Below are 22,812 nucleotides of genomic sequence, written 5' to 3'. Positions count from 1 at the left end.
TGCTCTGCAAACAAAAGCTCCTTCCTGCGGCTTGTCTGCCTTGATCCCATCTCTAAAGCAGTGTCCCAAGGCTGCCTAAGGACTCAGCTCATCCGATAGGACAGGTTTACCACAGTCATGTGTCTTCATGCCTGCTACGATAAATTGAAACAGTTCACAGATGAACTGTGATGATCTCGTGGGGCAGACCCTCCTCATCTCCTACTAAGAGGGGAGCTGCACCCACCCTTCCCGGAGGGTGCATCTGGGAGTGGCAGAAGACAGCACTGACTAGCATTTGCCCCCTCAGACTGCTCCGCAGTATCTTCTCATGTGAAGAGCTCCCTCTCCTCCACAGCCCTCTGCTAACTTCTTCAGCCTTTGCTCTAGGCACAACTCTCCTTTTCCTTCTTAGGAGTGAGTCCATGTGTCGAAACCCACTGTACGCAAGAATCCCACTTCCTGTACTGTACTTGTCGCCCCACCCTGCAGACTGCAGCCTCAGCTTCCTCAAGGATGAGGTCTTGTGATCCTGAGAGCCTTTCTGTGGCCTGCTCTGATCTGCACCAAGACCGTGCTATCCCAAGAACCCTGCCACCCCGCTCTAACCTTCCTCCCCAGCCTGCAATGTGACGATGTCTGATGGTCACGCCTCTCACAGAACCACAAAAGCCCTACCACATCAAGCCCAGGGTGGAGCCTCAAACCTCAAGAGAAAAAGTTGTTCCCTTCTTGAAAGCCACCATCTGACCTGGCATCTCTGCGCCCTTTCTCTGGCGGGTCAGGGCTGGGTTCCCTCAGAGCAGACCTTGTGCTCAACGCAAGCTGATACTCCCAGAGCAGGAAGCTAACAGTGGGTACACAGAGTAAAGTGTGGCCGTGGGCATGGAAACCTTAGTGTTCTTTGTGTCCCTACCACCAGCACTACACAGGGCGGCCCCCAAAGGGCTAATTTCTAGAGTGTGCCAAGCTTCTGCTTGCCCACAAGCATGCATGGCTCCAATCTTCCCAAGTCCCACACAGGGGGCTCAGAAGCAGTCTCGTAGGCCCCTGTAAGCTCTCTGCAGATGGGGATCCATTCTGCTCTCTGGCCTATCTCTAGGATTGCAAGAGTGGCTTCCTTTGTGCCCCCAGAACTACCTGCTAAGCAAATGATAACAGGTAGGTGTGTGTCCAAGACTGCCTCCACCTCAGTCCTGAAGGTCCTCACAGAAACCTGCTCCCGTGACACTGCTGTGACTACTTTCCATATCCACCGGTCATGAACTGTGGATGTCCCTCAGAAGGCAGGGACAGAAGGTGGCAGCCTCATGCTACTCTGCTGTGGATTTATGATATCCTTGTCCTCAGACAGTTTACACTTGCTGAAGCCCGCAGACCCATCAAGAGCCCACAGTCAATTCAAGCCTTGGTCAGACAACACTGCTGCAGGATGCCTGGCCCTGCTGCTCCTGGCTGTCAAGGAGGTCCTTCCTTACACACTTGGCATGGCTCCACTGGGGACAGGTAGAACAAAGCCCCTTATAGCCACTGCTCTTAAAGCCGGGGCCAAAGACATCATTGACAAAGTTCATTCAGCACACCAGGGCTTATTTTTAAGGGTCTATGTAGCAACTAAAGGGCACTGTTTTGAAAATGTGTAACTAGTACTGATAAGTAACAACTAACCACTAGCTGCCCTCTGTGATACACAAAAAGCCATAGGCCATTTCACAACTGAAATAAATGCAGAGGTGCTATGCTAATCCAGGCCCACACTCTTCTCGCAGCCAGAGCAAGACATAACCCTACAGAGCTCTGGCCCCTGAGGAGGGCAGAGGGTACAGGCCAGCCTCTAACTGCTAACATCCTGGTGGCAGGCACAGGCAGGAAGAGCCTACCACACACCCAAAGAGAAGATTGCAAAACTCCGTATGCTTCATGATATACAGAAGTGGAAAGTGGGGTGCACTCACGTATGTAGTATGAAAGAGTGGTCAGTGTATACACACACATGTCTCATACAGAGTTTCACAGACCACTTGTGTCTGCAGGGAAAGGATCTTGTGGCTGAGGGATGAGGTGAGAGACAGACTTGGCCATTTGTAGTGCTATATATTATAACATGCCTATGTGCATACGTGTGGGGGTGTGTGGGTGCACACATGCATGAAGATGCGCCTGCGTGCAGTACAGAGGCCACATGTCAATCTTGGTTATCAGTCCTCAGAGACCATGCACCTTGTGTTTGAAGCAGGAGCTCAGTAAAGGTTGGACAGGCTGGCCAGCAAGCCCAGCGATACGCCTGCCTCCCTCCCCAGCTCTGAGATCACGAGGACACAAGCAGGCCCTGCACTTTCACAGGGGCTCTGGGGACTGAACTTCAGTCTCACACTTGAATGGCAGCACTTTATTTACTGAACTATCTCCACAGCCCTGCATTACAATTTTTAAGCCTTGAAAATGTTTTCCTATTAAAAAAATAAATAAATAAAACACAGTGTTTCAAATTTGTCGAGTCAGGGTAAGTTTGGGCAGGTTTTAAGAACTCCCAAAATGTGACATTAGTGCAAATGAAATGAAATGAGAGCAGAGTGGATGTCTCTGGAGCCATGGCACCTCCACAGGTGAGAGCCTTGAAGGACCAGGCCATGACTGGGAGCAACAGCCACTGTTGCCTCTCTGCTGACAGCATCAGACGCCCTCTGTCCATCCCCAACTCCCTGGAGAGCTCATTCCTATGACACACCACAGTTAGCACAGTGAGGCCCATGCGCCAAGTCATGAGGTCCTGGATTCTTAGGGTGGAGTGTGACTTAGCAGAACACATGGCCACCACTGTCCCCATAGTCTCTCACTCCAAAGCCACCCTACATAACCACAGCTCGCAGGCAGGTAGCACTGTGTTCTCTGCCTACACTGCACCAGGACACTGACTCCATAAGAGATGTTGTGGCACTAGAACATCGGTGCTACACATCGAAGCAGGACAACCTGTCCAAGCCTCTTCAGAGGGAGCCCTGGGTGTGTTAACACTACCCTAGCACCCACACTCCAGGGGCTACCCCTTCCTCAGTCACCAGTGGCTTGGAGAGCCTGTTCTTGCTCACTTCACAGACACAGACTCACCTCTAACTCTGTGTAGCCCTGGATGCCTTGTGATGGGCTTTAGCTGCCACAGGGCATCCCGAGACACGGCCATTCAGGACCAGTGCCCCTTTAGTTTGAGAGGCAACCCTGAGAGGGACAAAGATACAATTTGAGCAAGGGTCTCCACAATCCAAGAGAACGAACTTGAAATAGTTTGCTTTCTTTCTTCTGACAGAGTACTTACTATGTAGCTGGCCTGGCTACTGGTTACTATGTAGCTGAATTTTCTAGGTAGACCAAGATATATACACAAATTTACAGAGATCTGCCTGCCTCTGCCTCCAGAGTGCTGGCATTAAAGGCAAGAACCACCACACCCAGCCAATGTGTGATTAGTAAAGCCAGGCTGTGGTGACACATGCCTATAATCCCAGCACTCTGGGAGGCAGAGGCAGGTGGATTTCTGAGTTCGAGGCCAGCCTGATATACAGAGTGAGTTCCAGGTCAGCCAGGGCTATACAGAGAAACCCTGTTTCAAAAAAAACCAAATTAAAAAAAAAAAGCCTCAATCTTTGCACACCAGTTAGCAAGCCCTAAACCCTGTCCCCCACTTCACTACAGCCCTTGTGAACACCAGAGGTGATGCCATCTCCATTGTTACTGCTTGTTCTTTGATTTGGAAGTCTCACCAGAGGAGACGCTTGCACTAACAGAGCTCTCTAGATGACTGCTCAAGTGGGCTTCCCCAGTAACTTCTGCTGGGATGTGGAGCTCTTAGTCAGATGATGTTTCACTATTATCCACTGCAACACATGCACTTATGCATGCAAGCATGTGTGCTCACTCCTTGTGCGCACACCCACACACCCACACACACACACTTGCTATTTATTATTTTACTCTGGCCTGCTTTAAACTTAATAATCTCACTCATTTAAAACTGGAAGTTTGGTTATCACAGCTCCCCCGGAGCTCACTACGGGAGAGAGGCAGCGGCCGGTCCTGGTCCTTACCTACCCAGGCTTCTCACCCCTTGTGTACTTATGTGTTGGGGAAACAGTCTAACATGATTAAGCTTAAAAAGTAAGATAGCCAGGCCCTAAAGCAGGGCACTTTTCTGACCCAAAGGTTCAGGAAAGTCCTCAGGCCTTAGCCAGCTGGGTGAAAGGACACATGTGACTAGGACATAAAGGCCACTACTGAGAGCAGGTAGTGCAAGGTAACAGTTTGGTTTTAGCCTGAGAAATCACTAAGACAAGAGCTAGGCCACAGGTTTTGGTCTCCGTGGGGAGGAGACCTGAACCTCTGGGAAGAGGCTGTCTTCAAGGAAGACAAGGCTTGTCTTGCTGCTTAATCCAGTGACAGTGGCTTTGTTCATTCAATACTAACCAGCATTGACTATACACTTATGGCAGGCACTGTAAGACACTGTAACAAGAAATACTGAGCTACTGTCTTCGCCCTGATGGTCACTGGAGACTTTTTCTATCCTAGACCCACAATGTTCACGGAGTGTATCTCCGAACAACACTGGTCATCTTTGTGCCTATGAATCCAGTGTGGGGCACCTGTCCTCAGTGTCTTGCCAGCCCTAAAGGGGTTACCATGCAAGAGTCACACAGTAGAAGGAGCAGGTCAGAGGGTTCCCAAGCCTGAGCACCAGAGTCAGTGCCACCCACATTACCTGCTGGCTGTTCTCATTTAGCTACCACATACCCCCAGCTCTTCCATCCCCTCTGCCAAATAGTAGGTCACTAAACCCCATTAGCAGGAACTGTGCCACACACCCTGTCCACCACCAGGGTGAGAAAGGGTAGACAGAAGGTTGGACCAGACTTTCAGAGTGATGACTTTTCCAGTGGCTGGGACTCCTGGCCTCAGGGCAAGTACCTGACTGGGTTGATCCTGTCAGTTGGACTCCTTGGCTGGGTATATAGGTCTGTAGCGTTCAGCCTGCCCCCAAGGAAGCATGGCTCCCAAAAGACAATGCTCTGCCTAAGCATGCTCTGGTTTTGACCTAGGACCCCGTGGATGATCAAATCATACCTATGGCAAACATAGCAGAAATCACTACAAATCAACTGCTTTGCTATCAAGGTCTGTGCTGGCTGCCATCTTAAACTGAGATGCCTGCTGAGTGTGTCTCTGATGAGCACTATGTCTGACAACCAGAGGCCACACCGGGAGCTTTCAAGGACCCCAGCTTCTGCACTTCCTCTCTGCATCCAGAGGCATCACACCATCTCCCTCCTGGATTGGGTCTCACTTTCTACATACAGGATGCATGCGTAGCTGTCCCAACAGCCTGTTTCCTCTAAACAAAACCACAGAGCACCCCACCCACGGAAGCCTGATGCCCACCTGGGACGCCAGGCAAACACAGAAGTGAGCTCCGAGACACAGAGCAGCACATCCACGGGGTGAAGGAGAGGGGGTGACATTTCTACTGGGAAAGAATGGTCTAAAGCAATTTGGATGATTAGCTTGGGCATCACAAGCACCAAAGAACTGAGGAGAGGCTGGGGAAGTTTTGTCTACCCATTCACTGCCACCCCCAGGGCAGGAAGGGCTAAAGAGCTATTTGACCATTCTGGCCTGTTGTAAAAGCTAAAAGGAGATCCTAAAGACTAAGAAAAACAGTTACTACAGATTCGCTAATTTTCTTTATTAGCTCTGGAATTCACTCAGAAAGCTCAGTAACTGCAGAGCATGGTGGACTGTGTCTTCCCTTTCCTGTTTTCCTTAGTAACAAGTCTGGAACTTGTAGCAGCCCAGAGACAGCTATCTGTCTCCTTGCAACTAGGAATGGGCAGACCTTCAGGTCCTGTCAAGAACAAAGTGTGCTAATAATAATGAAGACTAGACCTCTTTCCCTAGCCTAGTGTTTGACATTCTTTTGCTGCCGCATGACTTCATGAATGCTACACAGGCATGGCACACGCTCTACTGCTGAACTGCACCTCCATGCCTGCACACTGACCTCACTTAAAGCGCCTCCTACATACAAAGCCCTCGTCTCCTCCTGAGGACAGCATGGCCTACACCGACACTCAGTACAGGAAACACAAATAAACAATGCTCTGACCAAGTCTCTCCTCTGAGTCTTTCTGTTGGAGACAACATGCCAAGTCCCAGTGGCCTCCCATTCTCGTATGTATCCAATGCACAGAACATCAGCACCCTGGCTGCTGAGGACTAGGACAAGAACAGTGCAGTTTCAGGTTTAAGCTTGTGACTGGTCCATGCTTCCACAGAGAAGTCTTGAAGTAAAGCATCTTCAAATCTACCCAGGGCTACAGGCTAGAGTAAGACCATGTCCCTAAGACCTGTAAGCACAACAGGATTCACTTTGTTTCAGTTACTTTACAAAACAATTTCTCCCTAATATAATCCACAGTTGGCAAACCTTTAAAAAGCTATTAAGCCCATTTCTAGCCTGCCTAACTAGGAAGAACAAAAAGTTTCATATACCAAATTCTTGTTTGCTACTCCAAACACAGCGTGGCTTGCATATTTAGTGCAGGCAAATCAGGGTTCAGGGGTACAGACAGGCCCTGGCTTTGGTCTTTATACTTCTTAGCCCACCACCTTGGTTCACGCTCTAAAGCATGGCTGCTGATCCCCGCACTCCCCCGAGAAACACCAGTATGATTCCTAACAGTTTCTTAGTCAGCCAGCGCTTCAGGTTAAATTCCACAATGCCTAATATGATGCAGTAACTGCTGCCCTAGACCTCCATCATCATAGTAAATCCTATTTGAAATGAGTCTTACGGCTTAGAGCTCTCTTTGTTATCAAAGGGCCTGAATCTATCCTGGCTGCTGTAAGGACAGACTTGTACAGCGCACAGTGTAGCCTAGCACCCTGACAGAATCAGGATACTCCAATGCAAATCCCCAAGGTAAAGGCCAGTATTTCACAGGTCTCAGAGAAACAGAGGTTAACTTGATACCCTAGACACACCCACCTTTCAAGTCAGTACCAGAGCCACGTGCAGGTAGTGCTGGTTCTGACTGCTTCTTTCTCTTGAAGCCAGGACATTCTCTGACTCCTCTCTTTGACCAAAAAGTTAACACCTAGCTTAATATTTGGCTACTTTAAAAAGTGATTAAATCATTCAGTGCAAAACAAAGATCTTCCTTCTCCCAGAGAAGTTTTGTGTGTGTGTGTGTGTGTGTGTGTTTTCTCTTGGTTTTCTAAGACAGTGTTTCTCTATATAGCCCTGGCTGTCCTGGAACTCACCCTGTAGACCAGGCTGGCCTCAAACTCAGAAATCCACCTGCGTCTGCCTCCCAAGTGCTGGGATTAAAGGCATGTGCCACTGAACTACCCAGCTGAGTTCTTTAAAACATCATAAACTTCCAAGACACTTGTAGCAATGATCTCATAATACATCTCAGGTGGAGGCCAGGTGAACTTAAGTAGACTATTATCAGTACTTCAAGATCCATGAGTCATGTTTTCAGCAAAGTCGTCACCTCTGTGTCCTGAGCTCTGTAAGGGCTCTTCTCCTAGAAGGGACAGCACCCACCTAGTAACGTTCTGTTTGAAGTCTTTGCCTGTTTTTAATCACTTGTGCTGTGGCTGAGAGCGATAACTTTCCTTTTGCAACAAATCAGGAGTAGCTCATCAGAAAGAAGCTACATCACCAAAGTACCAGTGACAATCTTCACAGACTTTGCAAAACTACTGTGAGACTCATAGGCAACCACAAACGACTGCACATGCGCAAACACACACACACACACACACACACACACACATACACTGACATGAACAAATATTTCTCAAAAGAGGATGTGCAGATGATCAACAAGCATGTGAGAAAATGTTCAACATCACTAACCAGGAAAATGCAAATCCAAACCACAATAAAGTCCCATCTCACCCCAATTAGTTATCAAAAAGACAAAGTGAGGTTTGAGTTCCAATGTTCAGAGGGCTGAGGGGAAATGATCGGCTGAGTCTGGAGGTTCAAGACTGAACAAGACACACACACACACACACACACACACACACACACGGTGGGTTATTATTCAGCCATAAAAAAGGGGAAAAGGTCTTCTCTTCACAAGAAGACCCTAGAAAAAGTGTCAGGCATAGAAAGGTTAATATGGTACACTCATGTATATGTGGTATATTGAACACTCTTATCATACATTCTATTTTGTTTGTTTGCTTAGGCCCGGGTATTTATTTCCCTTACTTGTAGGATGACTCACAAACACAATACAAGGACTTTGGCACTGTGGGGGAGGGGAGTATCCCAAGCCTCTTAGAGTAAATCAGCCTTAATGTATACTGACAGTCAGACCCGAAGGCTCTGAATTTCTGCATCAGACACCCAGTAGGGCTTGAGTGAAGCTAGAGCCAAGGCCATCTAAGTGACAGGCCAGAGTGACCGGTAGCCTACTACTTCCTATGCTACAACCATGAGTTTCCATCCCAAACCAATGGAAGGCGATTTCACTTGTTAGGGCCCAAAGGGACAGTCAGTTCTACTTCTTCTATTCCCCAGGAAGCCACCTTGGTGACAAATTTGGTTCTACCCATTTTAAGTGGTAAAGGGATTGGCCTGGTCCCAACCATCTGACGTGTAAAAGTCTCAGGAAGGTACAGTGTGGATTAGGTCACAAGATGGAGCAGATGAGGATGATGTTATCAGAAGCATGTGACTGGTGGGAGCAGTTACTAAACTTCTGGGCAACTTTGTCCATGCTATGCAGGCAGGTGGAGGGATGGACAGTGCTCATTGCTTGGCGTTGATAATGTCCACAATTCAGGCTTGAGAGATGCACCACCCACGAGGAAGCCATCCACGTCAGGCTGGCCTGCCAGCTCTTTGCAGGTTGCTCCCGTCACAGAACCTCTGTAAATGATCCAGGTGCACTGAGCCACCCATCAGAGACATTGGATTTCAGCCATCCCCAGAGCTTCTCATGGACTTCCTGGGCCTGTTGAGGGGTTGCAGTCTTGCCAGTCCCAATGGTCCATATGGTTCATAGGCCAGGACCACCTTCTCAGCAATGCCAGCTTCCCTTTTGTGTACCTTCTCCCTGATACAGGCAATCACTCTGAGTCCCTCCACTAGGGCATGGTTCACTTTCTGCCCAATCAACTAGTCTGATTCCCCAAAGACATGCCTTCTTTCCTAGTGCCTAAGTCTTTGACCATGCCAGGACTGATTTCTCCAGTGAAGGCCCCATTGGTCATTTTGTAGCAGGTTTGTGCAGCCACAGCAATTTTACAATCCAGCTTCTGCCTGGCAAAGTCAATGTAAGCGGTTGGCAGTGCACGAACCACCTCAGTGTCTGTTGGCTGTGTTCAGGGTGCAGATGAGTTCTCCTATCACTTCCTCCTCCCGTTCATTTTCCAGTTGCCCCCCACAAAGAACTTCCTGGAAGGCACCATTGCACTAAGCCCAAGTCTCTGAAGGTCAGCACCTTATTGTACATTCTTATTGTACACTCTTATGTATATGTGCAATATTGTGTTCTTATGGTACAGTTTTATGTGTATGTGGAATATTGTACACTCATGTGTATGTGGAAACTTAAATGTGACATCAAAGAAGCAGATGATATGGAGCTAGGAAACAGTTCAGAGGTTAAGAGCACTGCCTGTCTTACACAGGACTCAGGTTCCATTCCCAGCAGCCGCCTGGCAGCTCACACCATCTTTAACTCCAGATCCAAGGGATACAACACCCTCTTAGGCCACCATGGGCTCTGCATGTACACAGGACACAGACATGAAAGTAGGGAAACATTCATACACATAAGATAAACCTATTTTTAAATGACTTTAAAGTAGACAATACACCAATGATTACTATAGCCTAGGAAGAGTTTGTGTAGATAGTGAACCTGTGGGTTCCATTGCACAGAATGGCAGCTTCCAATGCTGTATTGCACAACATGCTAATGATGGCTGACAACAATTAACTGCATATTTCAAAATACCTAGTAGAGAAGACTTCGAATGTTTTAACATGATGGTGACAGACATGACAATTAGCCTCAGCCAGGCAGTGGTGGCGCACACCTTTAATCCCAGCATTTGGGAGGCAGAGGCAGGAAGATTTCTGAGTTCAAGGCCAGCCTGGTCTACAGAGTGAGTTCCAGGACAGCCAGAGCTACACAGAGAAACCCTGTCTCAAAAAAAAACAAAAACAAAAACAAAAAACAAGACAATTAGCCTCATCAGATCATCATGAATTTGTTTGAAATGCTCTGTAATCTGTGGTGTCAATTAGAAATAGTACAATAAAAAGGGAAGTAACCTAGGCTAAAATAGGGGAGAAGTCATGTCTTTGAGGTGAGTGGAGAACTCGGTATCTGTCTCCCAGGAAGGGAACAGACCTCTGCCAAAGGTCAAGTGCGCACAAATTATGAGGGGAATGCAGGCTGGAGTGGAGCAGTCACTATTAGTCCATGGGGTTTGGACTGCAGTGTAGCCCTGCGTGATGGGAAACTATGAGAAAGAGCCTCTGCAGGAAGGATGAGGGGCAGGAAGGAGGCGCTCTGTGACCCGTGCTCATGACCCTCTCCACCACTCACTCTTGCTACTCCTGGACTTGAAAACTCAGAACTTCTCCTCTAGAAAGTGGTGCCAGAGAAAGCGAAAGGAGAAGAGGCCAGAGTCCAGGGAGGCAGGGCAGGAGAGCAGCACTTCCCCAAATGGGTACTGTGTACGTGTGCAGGGTGTGTGTGTGAGCCCACTGTCAAGTGGATCAAGAACACTCAACAAACACTTCACCTACATAATCCTCACTCACCACAGCCCATTTGGTCATCTCAGAGGATTCAGAGGAAGGCAAAACAAAGGGGAGCAGCCCTATGTGGGCAAAGCAGGGGGAGGGTGAGACTCAGGCACCAAGTCAGGTGAGCCAAGGCAAACCCCAGAAAGCACAAGCACACCCTGTCTGTGGGCATGGTCTCGGTGGGGTGCTTAGCCCAAGAGCATGTCACTCACCCACCTTCCTTATTTATTCAAACCAAGGTACCTTGACATTTCTTAGCATGCAGCCTCATCTAATTAAGCTCTGCCCAATTTCGTTACCACCCAGTCATGTGATGGGACCATTTCCTCTGACATTTGTATGTAGAACACAAGCAGTACTGGAAATGTGAAGGCGCCGGACACGGCACTAGGTGACAGCCTTCAACAGAGTTCCAGGAAAACAGCTGCCTCAGCAACCACTGAACTGGAAGCTGGTGGGCCTGGGGCCTCCCCTCCTCCTCCATCGCCCACAGCTTGCTCCTTGGCCTCTGTCTTCTGCACCATTTAAGTCCTCAGTGAGATAGGAGAGACAACAGCCCTGTTAGTGCACGCCCCTCCCTCCCTGGCCCTGCTCCTCTCCCTCCCCCTCCCTTCCTCTCGTGAACTATATGCAGCCCCAGCTCACCTCCCACAGAGATCTGCCAGCCTCTGCCCCACCATAACTAGCCCTTGGAGGCATCTTCAAACGGGGCACTGGGGAGAGAACCCTGTGAACGTGAGCCTCTGCATGTGTGCCATGGCACGTGTGCCCACGTAGACTCATGCACTAAGGAGATCTCCATACAACTTCGGCTGAACAAACAAGCCCACATCCACAGACTCTGCCTCTCTGAGCGGCAGGCTGAGACCTAGAGCCATCATGAGGGTCTGGCCTCGGTGGCCACCATCCACAGACCCCAGCACAAAGCAAAGCTAGAAGCTGCAGAGCTCCTCCAGCTTCAGCAGTCGCGCTGCCCCCACCCTCTCGGCTCTGTGCTTGATGCCTAAGTCAGACTCCCAGGCCTTCATGGTAGTTACTGGCCTTAAGCCTAAGAAAGGCTCATGTATGCACAGTCTGCTCCTCCTCATAGTGAGTTTCCCCCTGCACATACCTCTAACTTTTGACAACTCTTCCAAAGCCAGCAAGAGACACATTATTACAACACTTAAAATACAGCAAATAACTAAGTATTTTATTTAAAAATGCTTACCCTTCCTGTAGGAAACACAAGTGAATATTTGCTACTTTATTTCCATAAAGTTTAAAGAACTGATCACAGCCTCAAGTGGATTTCAACACTTGAGACACCCTGGGGCCCCTCCAGGCTCTCTGGCCCCCTCTTTCTAGTATCACTGCAAAGGGCCTATAGGGTAACCTGAGTCTGCTCTTCCTGTTGCTTTGGTAAACTGAAATAAGTTGGGAAGCCAAGAAAACTAGACATCCCTCAGGTCCCTAACTCCAGGGAACATGTGCCAAATTGGGATGCTCTGAGTGTGGCAGCTTTTACTTCACCCAGATGTGAGCAGGGACTGTGCTGGTGAAACAGGGACACACAACCATCACTGGGTGAAACCAGAGTGCTATGGACCACCACTGAAAGTCATCACCACTCGGGCTGTCTCCAGGCCAGCTCCCCAAACCCCTCTCCAGCCCCTGCTAGCCACATTGCCAACTCATTCTCTAAGAACAAGAGGTGGCAGGGCTCAATGCACCTCACATCTTAGACACTCAGAAATGCCTCAACAGTGTGTAAGCAGAGGGAGTCAGCCTGCGGCACGCCCAGTGGACACCACGCTTATTGGGCCAAAGACAGAACCTGGGGCTAGGATGTAGCCCACACTGTAGTACCAGGTCTACAGGAAGACACAGGCCACACTCAGAAGACCTGGCGGGATGCAGGCACAAGGTGAGGGAAAAGCAACCTGGGTGGGTAAGTGGCACAGAGCTGAGGGGATCAGGAAGGCAGAGCTCCTGCACTCCTCATCCACCGTCAGTTCCCATCACCGGCACGGGCTGACACCCAACGCTACCCTCCCTTTAGGAGAGCCAACCCCATCGCCATCTGAGGTAGTCTTGGTTAAAAGAAGGAAGCAGCTTTCACAGGCACCTTGCAGTGTGGCCTCCTGAGGAGCTTACAGAAGAGGGTTTCTGGGTTCCAATCCCGGTTTCTGAGTTAGGACCTGGGTGGGGCTGACACACTGCGTTTCCAATGAGTTCTCAGGTGTTGCTGGTGCCGCTGGTCTGGGGAACACCTCGGATAAATCTGGTGTAAGCCAATCAGCACCCGGCACTCATGCTACTAATCTAGGCAAAGCACACGACTCTGTGTCCCTGCTCGCAGAGAGTAGGGCTGGGATGCAGGACTAGGCACCTGGCTGGTTTTTTGTTTCCTTCCCTGTGCCTGAGGGACAGCAGCACCAAACCACTGAGTCCCACCCACCCTGGCAACCATCCTGCAGTCATAAAGCCACAGTAGCCATGATGGCCAAAGACAGAAGAATCGAGGTCCTCAACAAGACTGCTAAGCTGCTGCCACAGGAACACTGCCATGTTTACTTGGCAACTGAAAGCATCCCAGCCAGATACCCTCTAATCCAGAGCACCCCCTTTCCTACAAGGATACTCTTCCCAGAGATGTCCACTTGCCTAAACATACTCCTTCAGATGTCCAGAATTGACACTGCCTAGCTCATCAGTCTTAAAAAACTGAGTCAGAAAACAAATCATTTAAAATGCAAGCAACCCAAGAGAGGAAAGGTGTCCCACACCCTAGAGTGAACTAACCAAGCAGACAGTTCCTGTCACAGCGATCCTGGCTGCACAGGGTTGTGCCAGAGGCAGAGCAGCAAGTGCATGGGGGTTCTCAGAAGACCTCGGCACTCTGCCTAAGCAGGGATAGCAAGAGGGGTGTTGTGGAAAACAGGTCAGGAGAACTCCCAGGTGTGTGAAGCAGGGAAGGAAGGTCCCAGGAAGGGGCAAACACTTCCTCCACTAGTGTCCTTACCCCCCTTCAAGAGATCAGAGGACACTTCTCTGTCTTCCCGACTCTGTCCCAGAAAACAGACATCTCATTCTTATTATGAGGAGAGGGCATGAGCCTCTTCAACCAAGCTCCACACGTATGACTTACCTTCCTACATCTGAGGCCTTCACCAGGGGCCCCTCACTGAACAACCCCACAATAAAAGATTGAACACAGGTCAGGGTTTTGGACAATCCCCATCAGCCCAGTTGTGCAGATAAATGGACGGAGGGAAAGAAATCTACTTGGAGGCCTCTGGACATTCCGCCAGCCTCACAAAGCTCTACGAAGAAATCATACAGTCCTTGGATGGAAATAAAGTAGTTTAATAGAAGCAGCAGCAGAGGAGGACAGATCTGGCTCTGACTTGTGCGACCACCACCAGGCAGGTGTCTGGCCATGTCCCCTTAGCTTCCTTTCACAACTGAAGATCACCACTTGACAAGACCTCTCAAAGGACGCTTGGGGACAGACAGCCTAGGTCTGGCATGTGTGTGGTCACAAAAGGCTGGGTTCCTTTTCCTTGGGGTAACAGTTCATATATAAAGCTGCCAAGAAACCTTCTCTGATAACATAAGACCAACCTAGTATGAAAAACAAGAAGCAAAGGCTATGAACAGGTAATTCAGAGAAAGTAAAAAGTTTAACATACAAAGGAATTCAATGATTTTGGCCATCTGGGCAACATAGTAAAAAAAAATAATAATAATGTTGCTTGGGTCATCAGACTGAGTTTGAGGCCAGCCTGATCTACAGAGTGAGTTCCAGGACAGCCAGGGCTCTACAGAGAAACCCTGTCTCGAAGCCTCATCCTCCCACCCCACCCCCCAGGATGGCCAGCATGGCCATGAGAGAAAGGTCAAGAGACACAGCAAGATGCTAACACTAGGAGAATCTGGACCCAGGGCACCAGAGAGCGCAGAGAAGTTCAAAGGTTTCTGAGGACTGGTTCGTGAGAGCCTCTTCTGTAAGCACAGAGAGACAAGCAAAGTGATGCAAGCCTGCAAGGAGTGACTACTGTCTCCCTGACACATGCTCTGCTCAGAGCCCCTGCCCCAGGGCCAGTCTCCTACTCATCAATGAGTTCTGCCGAAGAAGCATGAGAGAAGCCAGCTTTCTCACTGTTTACAGTGAGAGTCAAAGCCCCATGACACCATTAAGCAGTTGACGATGCTGAGAACTTCTCTGGAAATGGAGGCTAAGGAGGAGTTTTCTCATTAAAGAGCCAAACTAAGATAACCTCAATGGAAAGTCCTCCTTTCCCCCCCCCCCAACCCGCCCGCCACTCTGAGTTCTCGAGATGCTAAACCACAGGGTGGGGATAGAAGTCAGCTGGCCCTGGTGCTCCTTAGTCCCTTCCTTTGGTGCATTCAGGGCCTGGCTGAGAATTCTCTCAGGTAGGCAGCTGGAAAGACCCACACACTTCCACTTCTTAAATGTCTGATCATTTATACAAAGCTTCTGTGTCATCTCCTTAAGATGATTTTTAACAACCAATATTGATGTTAACAGCAATACTACAAAGTATCCAGTTTCCAAAACAATGGAATAAACCATACTATACAGCCTACACGGTCTGCCTGAGGGCCAGGGATTACCTAAGCAGATTCTGAAAGGAAAAGTAGCTGGACCAAGGGTTTCTCTGCATTTACCCAACATCTACTCTGGTAAGCCCAGTCTTTAAGATGACCATCCTAGTGACTTTGACTCTCTTCTACATCATGTTGACAAGACACAAGGAACACACCTCCTGACAATGCTGTTCACATGTAACACCACTCAGGAAACAGCATTTTGATCTCCTGACACCGCCACAGGTACAGAACAACACACAGACCTCCTTGAATGGGCACCAGTTCCCTTCAAAGAACTGAATTTTCCAAGAGAAACCTTTTGTCAAAGTAGTCCCCAAACAAGGGCCCTAGCCCAGATCCAAAGAAAAAAATTCCATCTTCACCCAGCAACCAAAGTAGGACAACCTATAGCTGTTCACTGCCTGACGCCGGCAATTAGATTTCAAAACAAACTCAGCTAATGAGGTTCTGTTTACATCTCTTATAGACAGAGGGTGTTGAGAACCTGAGTTAGCAAGTGACAGAACCTTCAGGATTTACACCCAGATCAGCCAGCTGTAATCCCAGCCCTGTGATGTCCCCATTGTCTACACAGCCCACCCGGGGAACAGGAGTGAACCAAGCAGAATATCACTGCAACACCCCAACTCCTGTGCCACCCCACCCCCATTCCCTTGGCTGAGAGGCCCTAACTGGCAGGTGACAAATCACATTCTACTCTTAGGCAATCTCTCAACACCAAACACATTCTGAGGCAAAGATTTACATCAGCCAATACTTCCTTCTTACCCAGAAAGACATTTTCATGAGCTGTCAACTCCAGGCAGAAGGAACCCACCATTATGTAATGTCAGAGGGCAGGCGAGAAGGGGCAAGAGAAACCAAGGCCCATCAACGCTCCTTTCCTTCGCCCACAAAGGTATAAATTTGTGTCTGACATTTTGAGTGTTTCCGTGGCCTACACATTCATGACTGGCTTTGCAAAGGACGACCACGGATCTCTGCAAACCTCTCAGGCCCCAATTAGCTTACTAGGAAAGCCAGAGGAATATAAAATACATAAAGCAAAGGTGGAGGGAGATCCTGTCCTGGACGATGCGCGGACAGAAAATGCTCGAAGAGTTGCGAGGACGCAGAGTCTGTGTCTTCCACCAACACGCATGTTTATTTTTACTCGGTGTGTTGACACCCGAGATACCGCGAGGCCTTCAGGGTCGGATGCCTACGGGATCCAGCGGAGATGCAGCCGGCAGGCGCGGTGTATAGCATCGCAGAGCTCCCCGAGAAGCCCGCGGCAAGGGACCGCAAGTCTAGGACCGCGCTCCAAAGACGCGGCCAGAGAACCGCTAAGCTGTGCCACTGCCATGACAACCGCGGGCGCCATCCGGCCAGATCCCCAGGGTCTCCGGCTCCCAGCAGCCCAGCCCGCTTTGCAAAGCCCGACACCACCGGACCAGGCACGGCCCAGTTCGGCCCACCTACCTGGCGCGCCGCGACCGGACACTTGCTCAGCCCCGGCCACTGTCCTCCAGGCCGCGCACCCCAGGCTCGGCCCCGCCGGCTGCTGTCCGGTCCTGAAAACAGGCCGGGACTTGTTTTCTGGCTGCCTCGCTCCAGCCCGCGGCGTCCACCCTAGACCCGAACCCGCCGTCCCTGCGCAGCCTGTACCCTGCCACCGCCTTCTCTCAGAACACCGCGCACAGCCCCGCCCCGGCTCCGCCCCCTCACCGCGCATGCGCGCCCCACTCCCCGACCGACGCCCTGCCCCCTCCCTCGCTGGCTCCGCCCCTAGGAAGCCGCACCTCCCAGAAGGTCCCACCCTCTTCTGTGACGTCACCTGGGAGTGGGGCGTTTTTCCACCTTCACTTGCCCTGAGGCTCCTGCCCTGAGAGTGATTCTAGAAAAGCCCTGGAGGTCGGAAGTGCAGGTGCAGCTAATACATCACTCAGTGGGCGTGGACATCAACAAGCTGCAATCTTTTGAACGTACTTCCTTCCAGACCTGTACTACCCAAGAGATAACTGTCCTTAACACTTCCTCCTCAAAATTCTAATTTTCTATAGGGAAGAAGACCAATCAGAACTTTCGGGAGATACGTTTGTTCATTTTATTTTATTATTTATTTATTTATTTATTTTCATTGAGACAGGGGTTCCCTCCATCTGATGGTTTTTAACTTTATTATAACGTTAACATTTCTACCTAAGGAAGGGAAACTTAACTGGACAAAACAAAAACACTTTCAGGTTTTTTTATACATCATTTGCTTGTTGTGCTGCTTGTTCTGTTTTGGTTTGGTTTGGTTTGGTTTGGAACAGGGTCTCATGCAACCCAGGTTGGTCACCAACTCACTATGTAGCTGAGGCTGCCCTTGTGAGTTCAGGTTCCTGCCACCACCTCCTGAAGGCTGAGATTACTGGTATGCACCACCACTCCTACTTTTATCTTCTAAAGAGTGACTTATTACTAAATGCTCATCTTATTATTCATTTGAATGGGAGAAAATATTGACTGATCCTTAACCCTAAGACCAAAAGCCAAGAAACTCAAACATGCTTGGAAAAATTAAAAATATTGTCCTATTTTATTTTCTAAAATTCAAGTGACTTGTATACCTCATTTTCTCCAGGTAAAGTTAATAGAAATCCCCTTTCACTCTCAAACATTCCCCAGTCAGATAATAAATCTTACAGTCAGAGTCCTAACTTGCTTTCTCTCTTCCTGGGATAAACCACTGGCCAAAGCAACATGGGGAGGAAAAGGTTTATTTGGCTTACAGGCTACAAGTCCATGGTCAGGCAGGAACTCAAGGCAAAGATCTAGAGGCAGGAACCAAAGCAAAAGCCAGGACAAAAGCTACTTGTTGGTATGTTCTCCATGGCCTGCTTAACCTGCTATTTATATAACTCAGGACCACCCTGGGGTGGCACCACCCACAGTAGGTCTTGCCCTCCCACATCAGTCATTGAGAAAATGCTCCACCAGAGGTGCCTACATTGCAATTTGATTGAGGTTTTCTCAACTGAAGTTTCCTCTTCCTAAATGAGTCTAGCTTATGTAAACCTAACAAAACAAAACAAAACAAAAACCCTAACCTGTACAGCCACATTATTTGTAATCAAGCTAAGGAGGGTTTTCAAATCAATAGCCTCCAATTTTTTAATTTATGAGTTTAAAAATAAACATTAGTCTCATTTCAACAGTCATTCAAGACAGTAACAGATCTGATCAGAGTTCTAATATTTGCCCCTTCACATTCTTACTGGGCTGATGGGCATCCCCATTCCACTGTCAAATGACAATTAGCAAGGAAAGGTGGAGCCTTGTTTGTGGACAGATACGGCAATGCACGGCCCCTACACATGACAACATGACAAACTGAGCCTTGGCACAGTGCACCAGTCTTTCAACATTCTTGAAATTGCGGCCCCAAATACCAGCAACGCAAGCATCTTGGTGGGAATAGAAATACTCCAAGGAGATGAAAGTGGCCCTCCTTTTAACTGTCAAACTACAAAGATAATTGTCTCACAAATAAATCTCTCATGCTAGAAGAAGGAAAGTGCTGGGAAATCTGGTGTGGGGTCTGCTCAGCTACGAAGACCTACTGCTATGCTTAACTGGAATCTCATGTTAGGACCTGGGGAAGATGGACTATGAGGTCTGAAGGATGCTATAGGATGCCATTGGATCTTCTTGTCCCTCTCCCTGGTATTGTCACACTGGATAAATGTTTTTCACTATTGTTTGTTGTTGGCCTATTAAAAACTTGTGTTTAACTCTAGCCTTCTAAAGCTACCAGAGAGCAGGCTCTGACCCTAATAACTCCAGAAACAACTTCACTTTTTTTTTAATATTTTTATTTTCTATATTCTTTGTTTACATTCCAAATGATTTCCCCTTTCCCAGATCCCCCCTCCCCATATGTCCCATAAACCTTCTTCTCTCCATCCCTTCTCCAATCACCTCCCTCCTTTTTCTCTGTCCTTATATTCCCTTCCAATGCTAGATCAATCCTTTCCAGGATCAGGACCCTCTCAATACTTCTTCATGGGCGTCATTTGTTATGCAATTTGTGCCTTGGGTATTCAGGGCTTCTGGGCTAATTAATATCCACTTATCAGAGATTGCATTCCATGTGTATTCTTTTGTGATTGGGTTACCTCACTTAGGATGATATTTTCCAGATCAAACCATTTGCCTAAAAATTTTGTGAATTCATTGTTTCTAATTGCTGAGTAGTATTCCATTGTGTAAATATACAACATTTTCTATATCCATTCCTCCTTTGAGGGGCATCTGGGTTCTTTCCAGCTTCTGGCTATTATAAATAAGGCTGCTATGAACATAATGGAGCATGTGCCTTTATTGTATGCCAGGGAATCCTTTGGGTATATGCCCAGGAGAGGTATAGCAGGGTCCTCCGGAAGTCTCATGTCCAGTTTTCTGAGGAACCACCAGACTGATTTCCAGAGTGGTTGTACCATCTTACAGTCCCATCAGCAGTGGAGGAGTGTTCCTCTTTCTCCACATCCTCGCCAACACCTGCTGTCTCCTGAGTTTTTGACCTTAGCCATTCTGACTGGTGTAAGGTGAAATCTCAGGGTTGTTTTGATCTGCATTTCCCTAATGACTAATGATGTTGAGCACTTCTTAAGGTGCCTCTCTGCCATCCGAATTTCTTCAGGTGAAAATTCTTTGTTTAGATCTGTATCCCATTTTTTTAATAGGGTTATTTGGTTCCCTGGGGTCTAACTTCTTGAGTTCTTTGTATATATTGGATATTAGCCCTCTATCAGATGTGGGGTTGGTGAATATCCTTTCCCAATTTGATGGTTGCCAACTTCACTTTTTTTTTCTCAAAACTGTACAAGGGGGCCTGGCAGGCTTAACAGGGAGTGGCTAATGGCTCTTACCATCAAGCCTGAGGACCTGAGTCCAACCCCCGTGCTTCATAGGGTAGAAGGAGAGAACCAACGCCTGCAAATTGTCTTGAGTTCCACCACCCACCCATTCATGCTCTGCAGTACACACTCACACATGTGCATGCATACCTGCAGTACACATGCACAATTAAAATGAAAACACGGCAAATATAAATTCCCAAGGCCCACTTCAGACCCTGAGAATGAGGCAAACTGTTTGTAGGAAGCCCTTTGTTGGGTAATGAGGGGCATATTAATTCAAACCATCTATGTACAATACAAGAACTAAGGTAGCATTAGCATCAGGACTAGAACCATCCTGCATGGATATATCATTAAATTTAATGTTCATATGGACAGTAGTTTTGTTAGAAAATATATGCAGACTAGAGCACCATGAGTTCTCAAGCACTAAAGAGCTGTGAAAAGTAGCACCCATGTTCTCCTAAAGAACCAAAGGGACCTATACCCCAAGACTTAGCATCAATTGGACTTGTCTGATAATGTCCTCGTAGGGCTTGTCTTTAATGAACATGTCTAAGTACTTGCTCATAGAAGATGGAGCTAAGCTGGGTAGTGGTGGCACACACCTTTAGTCCCAGCACTTGAGAGGCAGAGGCAGGTGGATTTCTGAGTTCGAGGCCAGCCTGGTCTACAGAGTGAGTTGCAGGACAGCCAGGGCTACACAGAGAAACTCTGTCTCAAAAAACCAGAAAAACAAATAAACAAACCAGCCACAGGTATTTAGCATTGCAGCTGCCTGAGGTGGTAGGAGCTGAACAGAGGCTTACTTAAAAACTTAAGGGGGTGGGGCAAGTTGCAGTGGTGGGAAGGGACAGTGAGGGAACTGGGAGGGGGTGGTCTGGGGATCGATCAAAACACATTATATGCATGTGTAAAATTCTAAAAAAAATAATACTTGTTTAAAAAACTTTAAAGGAGGGGGCTAGAGAGATGGCTCAACCATTTGTAACTCACACTACAAAGGAGACAATGACCTCTTCTGGCCTCTATAGTCACCAGGTATGCATGTGGCATATAAATATACAAGCAGGTAAAACATCCATCCACATAAATTAATAATAATAATAATAATAATAATAACGACAACAACAACAGCTTATACATGAGAAATGAGATATCCCACAGCCCCAACTCTAAACACAGGAAGGACTTGAGGAAATCTCCAGTCACCAGGAAGCCAGGAAGCCAAACAAGCTGATGGTTTGGATGTGACATGGCCCCGACACTCACGCAGACTTTCTCTTGTTCTGCTTGCTTGTCACTGCTCTTATTTTTATTACAAGAGGGTATGGCTACGTAGCCGTCATGTGTGTGCTTCGTCAGAAAGGGACGGTTGTGTTTATGTCTTTCTACAATGTCAGAATGCATTGAAAAACAAATTCACCAGGTGTAGTGTTTTCATGGACAGCAGTCTCCCATATGGTCCTGTTTTCCTTCCTGGCCCTGGCAGAGGCACACACCTGTTCATATACTCTAGTCTTAATGACTGGTATTAAGTCTCTGATCACGTATTCGACAGCAATCGATGTATCTGATGTACATACATAGGTGTGGAAGGGCTACAAAGGGTTAAAAGGCATGAGAAATCAAACCTGGGCAATGGGCAGGAGTGAAAAGGCCGGGTGGGGGCGGGTGGGCGAGTTCCTGTTTGCTTTCTGTTGCTGTGATAGACACCACGATCCAAAGGAACTTTAGGAGGAAAGGTTTTATTTGGCTTACATGGCCCGATCATGATTCTTCACTGAGGGACAGCAGAGCAGGAACTCTAGGCAAGAACCTGGAGGAAGAAGCAGAAGCAGAGGGCAGGGAGAGACCCTGCTTATTGTCTTGCTCAATTCACTCTCTTGTACAACCAAAGACTACCTGCCCAGGGGTGGTGCAGGCCCCAAAGGGCGGGACTCACCCACATCACTCATTAGTTAAGAGAAAAATATCCTACAGATGTGTCTATAGCCTAATCGGATGGAGATATTTTCTCAGTTTGGCTCCTTCTTGATGATTGCAATTGTGTTGACAGAATGATGAACAACACAGGTTATTAATCAAGATTCTCTAGACTAACAACTTATAAAAAGAATACAAAGAATACACACACACATACACACACACACACACACACACACACACACACACACACGGTTTTATTAGAATGATTTACAGGCAGCCAGGCAGTAGTGGTACACGCCTGTAATCCCAGCACTCTGGGAGGCAGAGGCAGGCAGATTTCTGAGTTTGAGGCCAGCCTGGTCTACAGAGTGAGCTCCAGGACAGCCAGGGCTATACAGAGAAACCCTGTCTCAAAAAAACCAACAACAACAAAAAGAATGACTTACAGGCTGTGGTCCAGCTAACTCAACAATGGCTGCCTATGAACAGAAGGTCCAAGAATCCAGTAGTTCCATTCATCAAGACTAGAATCCATCAAGGCTAGATGTCTCAGCTGGTCTTCAGTATTTT

The 22,812-nt window shown here is 48.1% G+C and overlaps 1 protein-coding gene and 1 pseudogene across 10 annotated transcripts in view; both read right to left on the bottom strand.

Moving 5' to 3' along the window:
* The window catches only part of Inpp4a (inositol polyphosphate-4-phosphatase type I A), a 114,492-nt gene extending 97,382 nt beyond the window's left edge, over positions 1 to 17,110 (bottom strand). For all 10 annotated transcript variants that reach the window (XM_052193012.1, XM_052193018.1, XM_052193019.1 and 7 more), the window contains exon 1: positions 16,889 to 17,110. The gene's annotated coding sequence lies outside the window, so the exon portion shown is untranslated. The remainder of the gene's footprint in view (positions 1 to 16,888) is intronic.
* Positions 8,628 to 9,772, bottom strand: LOC127692570 (triosephosphate isomerase-like; annotated as a pseudogene).
* Positions 17,111 to 22,812: the final 5,702 nt, after the last annotated feature.

This window comes from Apodemus sylvaticus, chromosome 9 (assembly GCF_947179515.1).
Source record: "Apodemus sylvaticus chromosome 9, mApoSyl1.1, whole genome shotgun sequence".
NCBI classification, from domain to species: Eukaryota; Metazoa; Chordata; class Mammalia; order Rodentia; family Muridae; genus Apodemus; species Apodemus sylvaticus.
The sequence above is the reverse complement of the archived record's forward strand: the minus strand, read 5'-3'. Positions and strand labels throughout refer to the sequence as shown.